Source organism: Nomascus leucogenys, chromosome 4, assembly GCF_006542625.1.
Source record: "Nomascus leucogenys isolate Asia chromosome 4, Asia_NLE_v1, whole genome shotgun sequence".
In the NCBI taxonomy this organism is placed as follows: Eukaryota; Metazoa; Chordata; class Mammalia; order Primates; family Hylobatidae; genus Nomascus; species Nomascus leucogenys.
Window position 1 is genome coordinate 9,563,333 of NC_044384.1, and position 19,386 is coordinate 9,582,718.

General features: G+C 40.5%; 1 long non-coding RNA gene across 1 annotated transcript; it reads right to left on the reverse strand.

Annotated features, from left to right (window-relative positions):
• Positions 1 to 378: 378 nt before the first annotated feature.
• On the reverse strand, positions 379 to 18,413 carry LOC105739619. The gene is made up of 4 exons (XR_001115570.2): positions 18,105 to 18,413; positions 17,490 to 17,572; positions 17,127 to 17,309; positions 379 to 857 (listed from the first exon to the last, which is right to left on the reverse strand). It is a non-coding gene; the product is annotated as an uncharacterized LOC105739619 (long non-coding RNA).
• Between the last annotated feature and the right edge of the window lie 973 nt (positions 18,414 to 19,386).

Sequence of the window (19,386 nt, forward strand, 5' to 3'; positions counted from 1 at the left end):
TGAGCCACCGCGCCCGGCCATCAGCTTGGAGTCTTTTCATGCATGCTGCAATTTGGAAAATGTGCTCGGGGGAAAAACCAGGGTAAACATGGAGCTGCCTCCCTGGGTTTTCTGTCTGGAGCACTGTCCTGCCTGCCTAAGTTGGCTGCTTCCCAGTGTTTTCTTCATGTTTCAGATGTAGTGTTTTAGGTGGGATGGTTAATCAGCTACAAGATGGCTTTTCACAGCCAGAAGTGGAAGTCATAATCTGACGTTTGATATGCCATGTTTATTTGTTTACATGTTTATTGTCTTTCCCTCTCTTCTTCTAGCACCCTCCGTCAGAATGTCGACTCTGTGAGGACAGGCATTTTGTTCAATTAATATCTCCTCATAAAAGGTGCTCAATAAATATTTATTGTATTCAATCGTCAATCACTGAAATCCAGAACAAGCGGAAGTAAAACCTATTGATACCGAGAAATGACAGGTAAAATAAAATTCAGAGTGATCATGTGGTAGTCACTTTATAAAATGTGAATTTTGTTATGCTTTGTAGTACCTCAATAAGCAAGACAAAACTTGCCTCCAATAAAACCAAGTCTTCTGTGGGAAGGTGAGACTAGCCATTGCTTTCCATAGTGAGGCTGACTCTGAAGCCCAAGACCTGATCTTGAAAGGAAAATTCATCTTCATCAGCTCAGGCTGTTACAACAAAATACCACGGACTGGGCACCTTACATAACAGGAATTTATTTCTCATAGTTCTGAACACTGGAAGTCCAAGATCAAGGTGCCAGCAGGGTCGGTGTCTGGTGAAGTCTCTCTCCTTGGGTTGCAGATGACTGTCTTCTCACCATGTTTTCACATGGCCTTTCCTTAGTGTATGCAGGTAGAGAGAGAGAGAGAGAAAGCAAGTGAGGGAGAGAACACCCATGCACAAACATGAGTGCACTCTGGTGTCTTTTCTTATTACTATTATTATTGTTTTTAAAGATAGGGTGTTGCACTAAAACCCAGGCTGGAACACAGTGACGTGACCATAGCTCATTGCAGCCTTGACCTCCTGGGCTTAAGCAACCCTCTCACATCAGCCTCCCAAGTAGCTGGGACTACAGGCACACACCACCATGCCTGGCTATTTTTTTATTATTATTATTTTTAACAGAGACAGGGTCTCACTATGTTTCCCAGGCTGGTCCTGAACTCCTGGCCTCAAGTGATACTCCTGTCTTGGCCTGGGATCCCAAAGGGCTGGGATTACAAGTGTGAGCCACTGCACCTGGCCCGTGCTCTTCTTGTAAGGGCACTAATCCTATTAGGGGGGCCCTACCTTCATGACCTCATCAAACCCTAATTATCCCTGAAAGGCCCCAGCCCCAAATACCATCACATGGGTGTTTTAGGGCTTCAATATATGAATTTTGGAGGGACACAAACTTTCAGTTCATAACAGTGAGGGTGGATCAGATCCCAGCTGGTGGTTGGGTGGGCCGCCTCAGCTTTTTTTTTTTGAGACAGAGTCTCGCTGTCGCCCAGGCTGGAGTGCAGTGGCGTGATCTCGGCTCACTGCAGACTCCGCCCCCCGGGGTTCATGCCATTCACCTGCCTCAGCCTCCCGAGTAGCTGGGACTACAGGCACCCGCCACCTCACCCAGCTAATTTTTTGTATTTTTAGTAGAGACGGGGTTTCACTGTGTTAGCCAGGATGGTCTCGATCTCCTGCCCTCGTGATCCACCCGCCTTGGCCTCCCAAAGTGCTGGGATTACAGGCGTGAGCCACCGCGCCCGGCCTACCTCAGCTTTTTAACCTGAGGTCTCTTGTCCTATTTGTGTAGCCCCCGACTCCTCTCTTTTTTCCCATTCAGTTAGATGTTTAGTTGTAATATTTCTGCATGGTGTATATGATGTTTTGGTGGTTTAAAAATTGTGCACACTTTGGGAGGCCAAGGTGGGCATATTACCTAAGGTCAGGAGTTCAAGACTAGCCTGGCCAACATGGTGAAGCCCCATCTCTACTAAAAATACAAAAAATTAGTCGAGTGCATTGGCATGCGCCTGTAATCCCAGCTACTCAGGAGGCTGAGGCAGGAGAATTGCTTGAACTTGGGAGGCGGAGGCTGCTGTGAGCTGAGATTGCACCACCGTGCTCCAGCCTGGGCAACAGAGTGAGACTCCATCTCAACAACAACAACAACAACAAAATGTGCACAAACCCAACCATAACCAAGAGGATTTTGGTTTTCTTTTATTATCTGAGCAGTCAGATTTACTCTGGAATGGAAAACATTCCTGCAGTTAATTTGTTTTTGCTCTGCTCTTGCCACCTTAAATCCAGGAGTCTTCCAAACCTAGCACAGCTTTTTTCTATCTCCAGAAATAGCATTTTTAATAATTCTGTGTTGCATTCGTTCAGGTTGTTCCAGTATCTAACAAAATTTTCTTTCAAAAACAAGACTTTTGTAGTTAAAGATTCAATTCCAACGTATTTTCTACAGCTGTCACATTCAAATAGGTTAAAGGTAAAAAATATATATAAGTTGCTGAAACGATTCTATTGAAGTTTAAAATCTACAACCTCTTTTTCTTCTTCTGGTACAGCAGTGCTTTTTCTTATGGGTTTCCAAATGAAGCCATTTTAATGAAAAAAAATATGCCAAGGCACCAGGCCGAAATGTGCACTAATACTTTGCTGTGATCTTGGAGCTTTCAATAAGTGTGTCTGCATGTCCCTGAATAATTAACAAAATGGGTTGTTCATGGCTTTGATCACTTTCTAAGCTGGTCTCTTGATTTACCTAGGCAATGGCCTCTTTTTCATATGAGAATGCCTCTTCAGAAGGCAACAAGATTGTGAAGCCAAACTTTGATCTATATCCTTTGATTATGGGAAAAACATGAATGTAATTTACTTAATTAGAAACCATGTAATTTTTGAAGCCTCAGTTGGCAAGTACAGCTAAGGTGTGGTGTGTAGTTTATATTTATGCCTTCAGGGTCCCACTCAAAGAGTTCTTACTTCCTAATCCTAACTACATATTTCCCTAGTAATGACAGTTGATGGCTGGTTTGCGATTGCCTTAAAAAGTGATTTAGTTTTCATCATTTTTTTTCCTAACTCCTAAGGAAGTAGTTTTTCCCTGTTTAGAATTTAAAGACAATTGGTGGATTCCAGAAATTCAGCAAATGTCAACTAGAAAGGGAAATTTGAACTTGAGCTTTAGAACAATTTGAACTGAATATTTTTTTCCTTTATGACTTATATACTGAAACACCTACACGTTTATAGTGTTTCAAGTCATTTGTGATTTTTCAAGCTATCTACATTTGCCATGTAATGGGGAGATTAAGTGTGAAATCTGCATTTAACTTAATTAATATGTATTACTAGCTCAAGGGCATGAAAGAGTTCATCTACAGACATCAAATATGTAATATTTATCAACTAGTAAATTGTTATCCTTCATCATTAATTGATAGAGCCTTAAACTGTAACACTGTTGTTAAACTATTTGAGTTGAAAGGATTTCCCTCTCTATAGGAACTGGGTGGTAAGCCCTTAGCAGGGTGGGAATATATTTCTATTGTTCCCTCAGGAAGTTAAAATGCAAGACATATAAATGTTCACATAACCAAAATCTCTTAGGAAGCTTTGTGTAAAAGCAATAGATGTATTTTTTTTCAATTTCATTTCCATATTAGCCTTAGGGTGAAAATTCAATTTTAATATCTTAATGTTTATTTCTATTCAGAACTTGTGGTAGAAATGAATATGTCTGGACCCAGAGGTTGAGAATATAACTAAGGTAACTCTGAATTTTAGTATGAAATTTTCGATTGCATTTCTCACTACCTGATAGTTTAGGATTTTTAAAAAAATCTAAATAGATTATAAAATAAAGTTCTGGGGCAAATTCCCTAACAGCCCTCGTCTTTCCTGATACTGAATCGGAGATTATATCTTTATAGCACTCATTTTGGCAATTAATCATAGACTGCTTAACTGTTCACTGTATAACTGTCTTACCTTCCCAAAAAGATTATAAAAAACTTAGAGCAGAAGATGGTCGAATAGGAACAGCTCCAGTCTACAGCTCCCAGTGTGAGCAACGCAGAAGACGGGTGATTTCTGCATTTCCAACTGAGGTACCAGGTTCATCTCACTGGGGCCTGTCGGACAGTAGGTGTAGGACACTGGGTGCAGCCCACTGAGCATGAGCCGAAGCAGGGTGAGGCATCGCCTTACCCAGGAAGTGCAAGGGGTCAGGGAATTCCCTTTCCTAGCCAAGGGAAGCTGGGACAGACGGTACCTGGAAAATTGGGTCACTCCCATCCTAATACTGCGCTTTTCCAATGGTCTTAGCAAACGGCACACCAGGAGATTATACCCTTCGCCTGGCTCGGAGGGTCCTATGCCCACGGAGCCTCGCTCATTGCTAGCACAGTAGTCCGAGTTCTAACTGCAAGGCAGCAGCGAGGCTGGGGGAGGGGCGCCTGCCATTGCTGAGGCTTGAGAAGGTAAACAGAGTGGCCTGGAAGCTTGAACTGGGTGGAGCCCATCGCAGCTCAAGGAGGCCTGCCTCTGTAGACTCCACCTCTGGGGGCAGGGCATAGCTGAACAAAAGGCAGCAGAAACCTCTGCAGACTTAAATGTCCCTGTCTGACAGCTTTGAAGAGAGTAGTGGTTCTCCCAGCACGGAGTTTGAGATCTGAGAATGGACAGACTGCCTCTTCAAGTGGGTCCCTGACCCCTGAGTAGCCTAACTGGGAGGCACCCCCCAGTAGAGGCAGACTGACACCTCAAATGGGCAGGTACCCCTCTGAGACGAAGCTTCCAGAGGAATGATCAGGCAGCAACATTTGCTGTTCATCAACAGTTGCTGTTCTGCAGCCTCCCCTGCTGATACCCAGGCAAACAGGGTCTGGAGTGGACCTCCAGCAAACTCCAACAGACCTGCAGCTGAGGGTCCTGACTGTTAGAAGGAAAACTAACAAACAGAAAGGACATCCACACCAAAACCTCATCTGTACATCACCATCATCAAAGACTAAAGGTAGATAAAACCACAAAGATGGGGAAAAAACAGAGCAGAAAAGCTGAAAATTCTAAAAATCAGAGCACCTCTCCCCCTCCAAAGGAACACAGCTCCTTGCCAGCAGCGGAACAAAGCTGGATGGAGAATAACTTTGACAAGTTGAGAGAAGAAGGCTTCAGATGATCAAACATCTCTGAGCTAAAGGAGGAAGTTTGAACCCATTGCAAAGAAGCTAAAAACCTTGAAAAAAGATTAGACGAATGGCTAACTAGAATAACCAGTGTAGAGAAGTCCTTAAGTGGCCTAATGGAGCTGAAAACCATGACACGAGAACTACGTGACACATGCACAAGCTTCAGTAGCTGATTTGATCAGGTGGAAGAAAGGGTATCAGTGATTGAAGATCAAATGAATGAAATGAAGCAAGAAGAGAAGTTTAGAGAAAAAAGAGTTAAAAGAAATTAACAAAGCCTTCAAGAAATATGGGACTATGTGAAAAGCCCAAATCTATGTCTGATTGGTGTACCTGAAAGTGACAGGGAGAATGGAACCAAGTTGGAAAACTTACTCTGCAGGATATTATCCAGAACTTCCCCAACCTAGCAAGGCAGGCCAACATTCAAATTCAGGAAATACAGAGAATGCCACAAAGATACTCTCGAGAAGAGCAACTCCAAGACACATAATTGTCAGATTCACCAAAGTTGAAATGAAGGAAAAAATGTTAAGGGCAGCCAGAAAGAAAGGTCGGGTTACCCACAAAGGGAAGCCCATCAGACTAACAGCAGACCTCTCGGCAGAAACTCTACAAGCCAGAAGAGAGTGGGGGCCAATATTCAACATTCTTAAAGAAAAGAATTTTCAACCCAGAATTTCTGATCCAGGCAAACTAAGCTTCATAAGTGAAGGAGAAATAAAATCCTTTACAGACAAGCAAATGCTGAGAGATGTTGTCACCACCAGGCCTGCCCAACAAGAGCTCCTGAAGGAAGCACTAAACATGGAAAGGAACGACTGGTACCAATCACTGCAAAAACATGCCAAATTGTAAAGACCATCGATGCTAGGAAGAAACTTCATCAACTAACGAGCAAAATAACCAACTAACATCATAATAACAGGATCAAATTCACACATAACAATATTAACCTTCAATGTAGTAAATGGGCTAAATGCTCCAATTAAAAGACACAGACTGGCAAATTGGATAAAGAGTCAAGACCCATCAGTGTGCTGTATTCAGGAAACCCACCTCACGTGCAGAGACACACATAGACTCAAAATAAAGGGATGGAGGAAGATCTACCAAGTAAATGGAAAACAAAAAAAGGCAGGGGTTGCAATCCTAGTCTCTGATAAAACAGATTTTAAACCAACAAAGATCAAAAGAGACAAAGAAGGTCATTACATAATGGTAAAGGGATCAATTCAACAAGAAGAGCTAACTATCCTAAATATATATGCTCCCAATACAGGAGCACCCAGATTCATAAAGCAAGTCCTTAGAGATCTACAAAGAGACTTAGACTCCCACACAATAATAATGGGGGACTTTTACACCCCACTGTCAACATTAGACAGATCAACGAGACAGAAAGTTAATAAGGATATCCAGGAATTGAACTCAGCTCTGCACCAAGCAGACCTAATAGACATCTACAGAACCCTCCACCCCAAATCAACAGAATATACATTCTTCTCAGCACCACATCACACTTATTCCAAAATTGACCACATAGTTGGGAGTAAAGCACTCCTCAGCAAATGTGAAAAACAGAAATTATAACAAACTGTCTCTCAGACCACAGTGCAATCAAACTAGAACTCAGGATTAAGAAACTCACTCAAAACCACTCAACTACATGGAAACTGAACAACCTGCTCCTGAATGACTACTGGGTATATAATGAAATGAAGGCAGAAACAACGATGTTCTTTGAAACCATGAGAACAAAGACACGACATACCAGAATCTCCGGGACACATTTAAAACAGTGTGTAGAGGGAAATTTATAGCACTAAATGCACACAAGAGAAAGCAGGAAAGATCTAAAGTTGACACCCTAACATCATAATTAAAAGAACTAGAGAAGCAAGAGCAAACACATTCAAAAACTAGTAGAAGGCAAGAAATAACTAAGATTAGAGCAGAACTGAAGGAGATAGAGACACAAAAAATGCCTCAAAAAATCAATGAATCCAGGAGCTGGTTTTTTGAAAAGATCAACAAAATTGATAGACCGCTAGCAAGACTAATAAAGAAGAAAAGAGAGAAGAATCAAATAGATGCAATAAAAAATGAAAAAGGGGATATCACCACCGATCCCACAGAAATACAAACTACCATCAGAGAATACTATCAACACCTCTACGCAAATAAACTAGAAAATCTAGAAGAAATGGATAAATTCCTGGACACATACACCCTCCCAAGACTAAACCAGGAAGAAGTTGAATCCCTGAACAGACCAACAACAGGCTCTGAAATTGAGGCAATAATTAATAGCCTACTAAACAAAAAAGTCCAGGACCGGACAGAGTCACAGCTGAATTCTACCAGTGGTGCAGGGAGGAGCTGGTACCATTCCTTCTGAAACTATTCCAATCAACAGAAAAAGAGGGAATCCTCCCTAACTCATTTTATGAGGCCAGCATCATCCTGATACCAAAGCCTGGCAGACAACAACAAAAAAAGAGAATTTTAGACCAATATCCCTGATGAACATCGATGCAAAAATCCTCAATAAAATACTGGCAAACCGAATCCAGCAGCACATCAAAAAGCTTACACACCATGATTAAGTGGGCTTTATCCCTGGGATGCAAGGCTGGTTCAACATATGCAAATCAATAAATGTAATCCAGCATATAAACAGAACCAAAGACAAAAACCACACGATTATCTCAATAGATGTAGAAAAGGCCTTTGATAAAATTCAACAGCCTTCATGCTAAAAACTCTCAATAAATTAGGTATTAATGGGACGTATCTCAAAATAATAAGAGCTATTCATGACAAACCCACAGCCAATATCATACTGAATGGGCAAAAGCTAGAGGCATTCCCTTTGTAAACTGGCAAAAGACAGGGATGCCCTCTCTCACCACTCCTATTCAACATAGTGCTGGAAGTTCTGCAGGGCAATCAGGCAGGAGAAAGAAATAAAGGGTATTCAATTAGGAAAAGAGGAAGTCAAATTGTCCCTGTTTGCAGATGACATGATTGTATATTTAGAAAACCCCATCATCTCAGCCCAAAAGCTCCTTAAGCTGATAAGCAACTTCAGCAAAGTCGCAGGATACAAAATCAATGTGCAAAAATCACAAGCATTCTTATACACCAATAACAGACAAACAGAGAGCCAAATCATGAGTGAACTCCCATTCACAATTGCTTCAAAGAGAATAAAATACCTAGGAATCCAACTTACAAGGGATGTGAAGGACCTCTTCAAGGAGAACTACAAACCACTGCTCAACGAAATAAAAGAGGACACAAACAAATGGAAGAACATTCCATGCTCATGGATAGGAAGAATCAATATGTGAAAATGGCCATACTGCCCAAGGTAATTTATAGATTCAATGCCATCCCCATCAAGCTACCAATGACTTTCTTCACAGAATTGGAAAAAAACTACTTTAAAGTTCATATGGAATGAAAAAAGAGCCCGTGTTGCCAAAACAATCCTAAGCCAAAAGAACAAAGCTGGAGGCATCATGCTACCTAACTTCAAACTATACTACAAGGCTACAGTAACCAAAACAGCATGGTACTGGTACCAAAACAGAGATATAGACCAATGGAACAGAACAGAGCCCTCAGAAATAATACCACACAGCTACAACCATCTGATCTTTGACAAAACTGACAAAAACAAGCAATGGGGAAAGGATTCCCTATTTAATAAATGGTGCTGGGAAAACTGGCTAGCCATATGTAGAAAGCTGAAACTGGATCCCTTCCTTACACCTTATACAAAAATTAATTCAAGATGCATTAAAGACTTAAATGTTAGACCTAAAACCATAAAAACCCTAGAAGAAAACCTAGGCAATACCATTCAGGACATAGGCATGGGCAAGGACTTCATGTCTAAAACACCAAAAGCAATGGCAACAAAAGCCAATATTGATAAATGAGATCTAATTAAACTAAAGAGCTTCTGCCCAGCAAAAGAAACTACCATCAGAGTGAACAGGCAACCTACAGAATGGGAGAAAATTTTTGTAATCTACTCATCTGACAAAGAGCTAATATCCAGAATCTACAAAATACTCAAACAAATTTACAAGAAAAAAACAAACAACCCCATCAAAAAGTGGGCGAACAGACACTTCTCAAAAGAAGACATTTATGCAGCCAACAAACACATGAAAAAATGCTCATCATCACTGGCCATCAGAGAAATGCAAATCAAAACCACAATGAGATACCATCTCACACCAGTTAGAATGGCCATCATTAAAAATTCAGGAAACAACAGGTGCTGGAGAGGATGTGGAGAAATAGGAACACTTTTATACTGTTGGTGGGACTGTAAACTAGTTCAACCATTGTGGAAGTCAGTGTGGCGATTCCTCAGGGATCTAGAACTAGAAATACCATTTGACCCAGCCATCCCATTACTGGGTATATACCCAAAGGACTATAAATCATGCTGCTATAAAGACACATGCACACGTATGTTTATTGCGGCACTATTCACAATAGTAAAGAGTTGGAACCAACCCAAATGTCCAACAACGATAGACTGGATTAAGAAAATGTGGCACATATACACCATGGAATACTATGCAGCCATAAAAAATGATGAGTTCATGTCCTTTGTAGGGACATGGATGAAACTGGAAAACATCATTCTCAGTAAACTATCGCAAGGACAAAAAACCAAACACCGCATGTTCTCACTCATAGGTGGGAATTGAACAATGAGAACTCGTGGACACAGGAAGGGGAACATCACACTCCGGGGCCTGTTGTGGGGTGGGGGGAGGGGGGAGGGACAGCATTAGGAGATATACCTAATTCTAAATGACGAGTTAATGGGTGCAGTAAAACAACATGGCACATGGATACATATGTAACAAACCTGCACATTGTGCACATGTACCCTAAAACCTAAAGTATAATAAAAAAAAAAAAAGAAAAGAAAATGTGGCACATATACACCATGGAATAGTATGCAGCCATAAAAAATGGTGAGTTCATGTCCTTTGTAGGGACATGGATGAAGCTGGAAACCACCATTCTCAGCAAAATATCACAAGGACAAAAAACCAAACACTAGGCCGGGCGTGGTGGCTCACGCCTGTAATCCCAGCACTTTGGGAGGCCGAGGCGGGCAGATCACGAGGTCAGGAGATCGAGACCATCCTGGCTAACACGGTGAAACCCCATCTCTACTAAAAATACAAAAAATTAGCCGGGCGTGGTGGCGGGCGCCTGTAGTCCCAGCTACTTGGGAGGCTGAGGCAGGAGAATGGCGTGAACCCAGGAGGCGGAGCTTGCAGTGAGCCAAGATAACGCCACTGCACTCCAGCCTGGGCAAAAGAGCGAGACTCCTTCTCAAACATAAAAAAATAAAAAAATAAAAAACAAAAAAAAAGAAAAAAAACCAAACACTGCATGTTCTCACTCATAGGTGGGAATTGAACAATGAGAACACTTGGACACAGGAAGGGGAACATCACACACTGGGGCCTGTCGTGGGATGGGGGCAGGGGGAGGGATAACATTAGGAGATATACCTAATGTAAATGACGAGTTAATGGGTGCAGCACACCAACATGGCACATATATACATATGTAACAAACTTCCACATTGTGCACATGTACCCCAGAACTTAAAGTATAACAACAATAAAAAAAGAAAACATACATACACACACACAAATAAGTGGTAGCCAACATTAAAAAAAAAAAAAAAACAAACTTACAGAGCATAAGGTTGTAACACTGCTATAATACCTAGTCTCTAGGACTTAATTACTTCCTTTAAAATGTTTTTAAAATTAATCATAATTTTTAGTATGACATTAGCAGGCACATATGCCAAAATTGCTCACAACAAAGATACAGGTGATTAGAAAATTCTTGAAGTCTTTCTTTTCCTTCTTAACTTGAATACTTAAAAATGATGTCTTTTGGCTGGGTGTGGTGGCTCATGCCTGTAATCCCAGCACTTTGGGAAGCCGAGGCAGATGGATCACCTGAGGTCAGGAGTTCAAGACCAGCCTGACCAACATGGTGAAACCCCGTCTCTACTAAAAATACAAAAAGTAGCCAGGCGTGGTAGCACGTGCCTGTAATCTCAGCTACTCGGGAGGCTGAGGCAGAAGAATTGCTTGAACCCGGAAGGCAGAGGTTGCAGTGAACTGAGATTGTGCCATTGCACTCCAGCCTGGGCAACAAAAGCAAAACCCTGTCTCAAAAAAAAAAAAAAAGATGTCTTTTTAAAAATCTAAAATGCATATGTATCTTAAATTTATATCTTTCAAAGGGAACCATGCAAGTTTCTTTTATATATATATATATATATATATATATATATATATATTTTTTTTTTTTTTGAGATAAGTTCTCGCTCTGTCTCCCAGGCTGGAATGCAATGGTGTGATCCCAGCTCACTGTAGCCTCAACCTCCCAGGCTCAAGCAATCTTCCCATCTCAGCCTCCCAAGTAGTACCACCAAACCTGGCTAATTTTTATATTTTTTAATGGAGTTGGGGTCTGGCCATGTTGCCCACGCTGGTCTCGAACTCCTGGGTTCAAGTGAACCTTCTGCCTCGGCCTCCCAAAGTACTGGGATTATAGGCATGAGCTACTGCACCCGGCCTCTGATATAAATTTTAAAAGGAAAAATAATAAAGGACAATTGTCATCATTCATGGCCATATCTGAGTATTCTGGATTCTATAATCTAGAGAAACTTAGGTTACTGAACATCAAAATCACAAAGAGGCCACCAAACCACTTTTACTGTTGTTCTATAGGGTGGAAAAAGGATGTGATACAGAAGAAAGAAATAGCTAAAGCTTTTTGTCTCTGGTTTTGGGAGATAAGTAAAGAAGAGAGGGAGCCTGGTATTTATGTCTCTCTACCTCTTGGTTCCCACATTTCCAGGAAGATTTGATGTTTTAGAACAGCAATATGCAAACTGGGGTAAGTACATGAAAGTCTAGAGGTTAAATACATGTAAACTTCTCTTAAGTAAGCAGGTATGGATAGTTTAAAAGAATTAGTTCCCAGATCCTCAAGTACCATGTCTATTCTCTTCCGAAAGTGATCTTCCTGAGAATGTGCTTGGGGAGACATCATTCTGGTTAACTGTCTCTTCACAAGTATCCTTCTCTGTCACTCCATTGATATGACATGCCATGTAGGCCACTGGCCACACCATATCCTCACCAATCTCAGCTTTGTTCTGGAGACAGAGGGAGACAGATTTCCAACCCAGAATACTACACAGAGCCTAACCAGTAAACAAACGGACATACAAATGAGTGGAATAAAGAGATTTTAAGGCATTCAAACTAAAGAAGAAAAAATAATCATGCACTTTTTCTCAGGGAGCTATTGGAGGATGTGCTCCAACAAAAAGTGGGAGTAAACCCAGAGACAGGTGATCCCCAACATAGGAAAAATATGAAGGGAATCCTGGGAGTGATAATAAGATAACTCACTAAGTATCACTCGGAGTGATACTAAGAGTAACTTAAGGATATCTTAAGGTTAGCAGCTACAGTAGACTAGAGGGCAATCCATCCAAGTTCAAAGGAAAAAGCATGAGGAGAAGTAGGGATGTTTCAAGAAGAAAGAAAAATGGATAGATTATCTGTTGTGTTTCAATGTATTGAGAAATAATTTCCAATTCTGATGAAAACTTCAAAGATGACCAATACATAGAAAATTAAGTGAATGAAAAAAATGTGACAAATAATGAGACTGCAGTTGTACAAGAAAAGTTATACAGGAAAAAATAATCATAGCACAATATGTGTTTTAGTTATAAAAATATTTACTGGCTTATAATAATTTGAATACCTCCAAAAATTGGGATAGAACACTTTTGGGAGAATGAGGGAAGAAACAATATGTATGTGTGTGAGTGTGTGGGTATATAAAAGAATTAAAGCATTATATTTATGAAAGTAAGTCAACAGTTAATGCCCTAATGCTAAGGTCTAACCTAAACAAGAAAATCCAGAAATAGTAGTTTACACTGGTAATAGACCAAAAGATTTTAGAAATCAGATAGGGAGCTTTAAGTGTGATAGGCAGAATAACGGCCCCCAAACATATTCACATCTTAATCCCCAGAAACTGTGAGTATATTGCCTTTTGTGACAAAAGGAACTTTGCAGATGTGATTAAGTTAAGGATCTTGAGATGGAGAGATTATCCTGGATTTATCTAAATGCAGACAATCTAATCACCTGAATCTTTCACAGCAGGTTATCTTTTCTGGCTGAAGTGAGGAAGAGGGAGAAAGATGCAAAGTTTGACAAGAGTTGGACCTGCCATTGCTGGCTTTGAAGATGAAGGGGAGGCCCTGAGCCAAAGAATGTGGATGGCCTTTGGAACTTAGGAATGGGGAAATGAGGATCTCAGTTCTACAACCTCAAAGAACTAAATTCTGCCAGCAACTTAAATGAGCAAGTAAACAGATTCTCCGCAAGAGTCTCTAGGAAGGAACTCAGCACTTTGAACATGTAGATTTTAGCTCAATGAGACCTATGCTGCACTTACCATCTCCAGCCTGTCAGATGATACATCTGTGTTATTTGAAGTCACTAAGTGTGTGATATTTGCCACAGCAGCCAACAGAAATCTGTTGGGGTACAGTGAAGAAGAGATATTTTAAATTCTGTGGTACTTTTTACACGAATACATTTGTTTTAAATGTGTAACAATTTTAAAACTTCAGTAAAATAAGAATTTAAGGATATTTTCTTGATGCGATTAAAAATATTTAATTAAAACCTTCTGGCTTCTCTTCCATCAGGTACATTTACACACGAATTCTGGTGGCTTATGCAGTCCATGAAATGGGAGAAAGGACCCTGATTCCCAGTTCATTTTGATGTTCCCCTAAGCTTATACTGACATAGCTGTGGTGGTTTAAAGTTGTGGCTGCAAAGTTTTTGACATTCCTACTATTAAGGGGGTTATGAGCCCTTCTCTTTTATCTGGGCTGGCTTGTGACTGAGTTGACCAGTAAACAGTACCTGTGACAGTAGAGGACTTCTGGTGTAGGTTATAAAAGACCATGGTGCTCTGTCTCATTCAGGCTTGGAGTCCTGAGCCACCATCTACAATGTCTGGCTGCACTGAGATCATCATGCTGCACAGGCCACATGTAGGTGCTCTGCTCAACCAACACTGCTAAGCGGATTCTTCAGCCATCTTTGACCAGACACATGCACAAAGCCTTCCTGTGTAGGAAACTATCTTAGAACCCTCCAGCCCAGCCCACCTGTCAGCTGAATAACACTGAGTGGTCTTTGCCAACCTTTCTTAGAACAGAAGAACCACCCAGATGATCCCTATCCAAATTCCAGACCCACAAAATCAGGAGATGTAATAAATTGTTGTAAGTCAACAATTTAAAGTTTTGGGACAGTTTACTGTGTAACAATAGATACCTACAATATAATTTTATTAGAAGACAGGTTCTGATCATGGCTTTCACACCCTTAACATCAAATCTGACCTTGGGGATCTTGGCTGAGCTCCAAAAGCCATGGTATTTGGTTCTCTATTGGAGGACAGTAGCCAGTCCCCAACCAACGTCCTGTACCTGAAGACACTCCCAACTCTTGGTCTCATAAAATCCAACTATCTCCCCAGGAAGGGCCACTTTCTTTTTGCACCCCCAGAACAAAACTTGTTTCCCCTAATGTGCCTCATAAAACAAAATTAGCTTCCCTCTAGGTCAGGGATATCCAGAACTCAATGACTTCAAGACCAGCTATCTTGCTTAACAAAGAAAAAGGGGAAATTTCTCATGGTTCCATGGTAGGAAAAATGCTACCACCAATAATCAACCAACTTCTCACCCCTATAAAACAACATGCCTTATTCAGTGGTGGTGGGGTGAGGCAAAGAGGGGGTGTTTAAATGTTACCGTTAAAAAAATAATGGTTGGTTACTTATTGTAGTGTAGCCAGAGAATGTGGGTTTCATATTTTGTAATTTTTAGAATCTGCTGAGATATTCTTTTTCTTTGAGACAGAGTTTCTCTCGTTGCCCAGGCTGGAGTGCAATGGTGCGATCTCGGCTCACTGCAACCTCTGCCTCCCAGGTTCAAGCGATTCTCCTGCCTCAGCTTCCTGAGTAGCTGGGATTACAGGCGCCCGCCACCACGCCCGGCTAATTTTTTTGTATTTTTAGTAGAGATGGAGTTTCTTCATGTTGGTCAGGCTGGTCTTGAACTCCTGACCTCAGGTGATCCACCCGCCTCGGCCTCCCAAAGTGCTGGGATTACAGGCATGAGCCACCGCACCTGGCCTGAGATATTCTTAAAGTCCTATGATATCATCAGTTCTTTACATCTTCCAAATGTTTATATTAAATATATACATGAATATGTTTTAAAATACCTGTTAATTATTCAATTCTTGTAATAATAAACGCTTGCATAGTATTCACTCTGGGCCAGGTGCTGTTTCAGAAATTTTAGATAAATTTAAGTGAGAGCCCTCTGAGGCTGGAGCTGTTACTACTACCGCAATAAACTTAATCAGTAAAGTGAAGGCAGTGAGAAGCTAAATGGCACTGCTAGTATGTGGCAAGGCAAGGGTTTGCACTCAGGCAGTGTTATTTATATTCTAAAGGCCACGTGGATTATGTAGACTTTATTTCAAGCCACTTATGTTATTTTGAAAGAGTTACAGCATGGCTTATTAACAAACAAGTTTTATTTGCTGACAACCCTAGTTAACTCTCAATGCTTAACATCTTTATGGTATTTCTCTCCTCTGGTACTTCTAGTTACTCCATTTTTGCTTACTTTGTAGAAATTGTTTGACAGTATTGCTGACATTTAAGTATTCTTGTATATTTCTTTATATTGGTGATTTCCTTATTTCTTTTTTTCTCCTTTGCCGCCTTTTTATTCTAAAGGTTTAAGAGACAAAAAAATGACTAGATTGCCTTAATTACAATGGTTTGAATGAATTAGTTTGGTTTTCCTTTTTAATCTGTGTTCTCTTTATATCCTAGCCTAGTTTCTGGGAGGTGCAAGGCACTGAGTGACTCATTGGGACCTGCTGAGTCATTAGAGAGAGTGCCTGAGGGACAGAGGCCAAACTACAACTTAAGCTATCTGGAATCTTACCTCTGCTGTCTTACTGGCTGTCTACATGGGGCTACATTTTAACTATGGCTTACAGGTAATCATTTAATGTCATGTTCTTTCTATCTTTTCCCCTCTAAAGTGGTAGTAATCATCCTTTATCTCTCCATCTCTCCACCAGGATATTGCAAAGATTAATTATTATTAAAAACAAAATGAAATTATCAATCCCTTCAGGAATATATTTGCTGTATTAATATAAGAAACTATTCTCATGGTTTCCTTGATTTTTATAGCTGTGCTTATTGTGCCCCTTCTCAATGAAGGAGATATTCCAAATTTCTCCTAGAGGCATCTGGCATTGATTTAAAATCGATTCAGTGGCTGAAGAACCCTGAAACTGTCCCAGCAGGTTCTTACTCTGCCAGGTAAATATTTCCAAGAACTAACATGCTAAGTTTGAGACTGGTTATTCATGATTTAACTGTTAGAGCTGTATTGTTTTTGAGTTTCTTTGGGGTTACCTTTCTGGAATTTCTATGATTTTGTGCATCCCACTCATCTGTGTCAGCGTATGTTCTTCAAGACTGAGGGATACGAGACTTGGCAGGAACAACCTACTTGCTAAGGAAGGACATTCAATGTGTACTTAATAAGATGTTCAGAGGTAAATTTTCCCAGACTGGTCATGGGGTTCCATGCTCTTTCGTCCTTCCACTCCAACATCTGCAGCATGTTTAGTTTTTGTCTTTAAGTTTGATGATTCATGGCCACCCAATCATTGCTACACTTCTAGACAGCAAGTCTTTACTTGACCCTGTACACGTCAGAAGTGGAGAGACTGCAAAGATGGCAAGAGAAAACTCTTCTTCCAGGCCTGTCTCCTTTCATCCAGGAATGAAAATCTTTCTCGATCTTACATCTACTGAATCTCATGGGCTTTCTGGCTCTGGAAGGGTGGCCAGAAAAAATGAGTATCTTGCTTTTTCAGCATCTACATTGAGAGGCAGGCAGGAAAAGGTGGATGAAGACCAATTAACTGAAGTGTCTGTCACAACTAACAAATTCTTTTTCTCTTTTCCTCTCTTCTACTCCACAGAAATCATTGCCTGTCAACAGCCCCTAACCCCACCTCCCCACCCCCACTCTTGGGAATGGACTCTGACAAACTCACCATCAGGAAAGTTGATGTTTCCCGTCTAGGATGGAAGAATGGGATTCTGAACTTTGTCACTGTTTCTGAAACATCATCAGCTCCTGTAATTGCATGGTTGGGACAGATCTGTTTAAATTGCTTTGAAGTTTTCCCAGGAAATTCCCACAAAATTGTGCAACCCAAGGAATTGAGGTGGAAAAAATGGCACTGGCATCTCACCACGACCTTGTGAAGGAGGCAGGTAGCCACTCATATTTATGATTTAAAAAATGAGGGATCAACAATTAAAGGGGTAACAGTTCTAGGTGCTTGGACTATTAGTTTTATCAAAAACACAGTCAGTATAGGTTCATTGACAGCTGGTATTCATCATGTGAAATTAGATCCCCCTTTGAAATTATTGTTCTCTCATTTTCCTTGCTTTTAAAGTTTTTTTTTTTTTTCTGTAAATAGTTAGATAATAGCATGGGATGACACTGCAAATAGGCAATATACCATACAATCAATTCTATGTATTAATTCCATAACAGTTTCCTCATTAATAGAAACACAGGATGCATTCTGGTATCATTATTGTTGACATTTCTCTTTGTTTTTATTATATTCAATAAAATATTGTATTCAACAGCTTACCTCAGAAGAGAAGTTTGATGAGGTTTGATTGTCCTTTAGTTTTACCTTTATCACCAAGGCAGGACCCAAAACCTGTCCTCCTCCTAGTGTGGCAGGGCTGTTGCAACGAAGCATGCAGACAACAAACACATCTTTCTAAAGTTCTCCTTCATCTGAAAATAAAGATGACAACTTGATATGAATAAAACCCATAGAATTTTGGAAAATTTTGATGTTTCTCAATCTGCACTCTCTGGTTGGGATTGATTTAACTGAGAGTAACAGAAACGTTGACACCATTTAAACAAATAAGAGGTTTATTTATCTTGCAAACACTACGAAGGTATTCATTTCAGGGCCCAGTGCAGCTGCTCCAGGGCCAGCTCATTTGACCTTTCAGCTTTTCTGTCCTGCATGTGTAACTGCCGAGCATCGGAGAGTTACATGAGCAAGCCAGGAGAAGAAGAAGAAAGATGAAGAAGGGAGAATAAGTGGCTATAGCAGGAAGTGGAACATTTCCAGAAACCCCAATAAACATATATCTTGCCTGAACTACGTCTCACAACCACCTTTAGCTGCAAGAGAGTCTGGTAACTGTAGTTTTTTCACCGGGCACACTGCCATTCTTGTAAAAATTAAAATTTTCTTAATGAGGATGAAATAGAGACATGATGTTGCCTCAGCAACTAGCAGTGTACACCACACCCACCATCGCCAGGCAAAGTGTAGTATCTATGATTTCATTTGTTAGTCATCACTTTCAACATCTATTGCCATAGTAAACGTAGGCCAAAATGATTAGATATCAAAAACTGATTTACCATATTATTTTGTTTTTCCAATAAGTAATAGTAGCCTTACTCATTCACCTTTGAGAAGAAGTGTGATTTTATAAGCACAATTTTACATATATTTCTATTTTGGGGTGTGGGAGTAAGTAAAGATCTGTGTCTTTGTTTGGGCTGCTGTAACCCAATGCCATATACTAGGTAGCTTATACACAACAGAAATTTCTTTCTAATAGTTCTTCAGGCTGAGAAGTCCAAGATTAAGGCATCAGAAATCTGGTGTCCATTGAGAACCCACTTCTTGCTTCATAGATAGCACTTTCTCCAGGGGCGAATGAGCTCTTGGGGGCCTGTTTCATAAGGGTGCTAATCCCATTCATGAAGGCAAAGCCTCATGACCTAATTACCTCTCAAAGGCCCCATTTCCTAATACCGTCACCTTGGGTATTCGGATTTCATCTTTTGAATTTTGTTACGACTTAAACATTCAGTCCATTTGGATAGTAAAGTGAGCT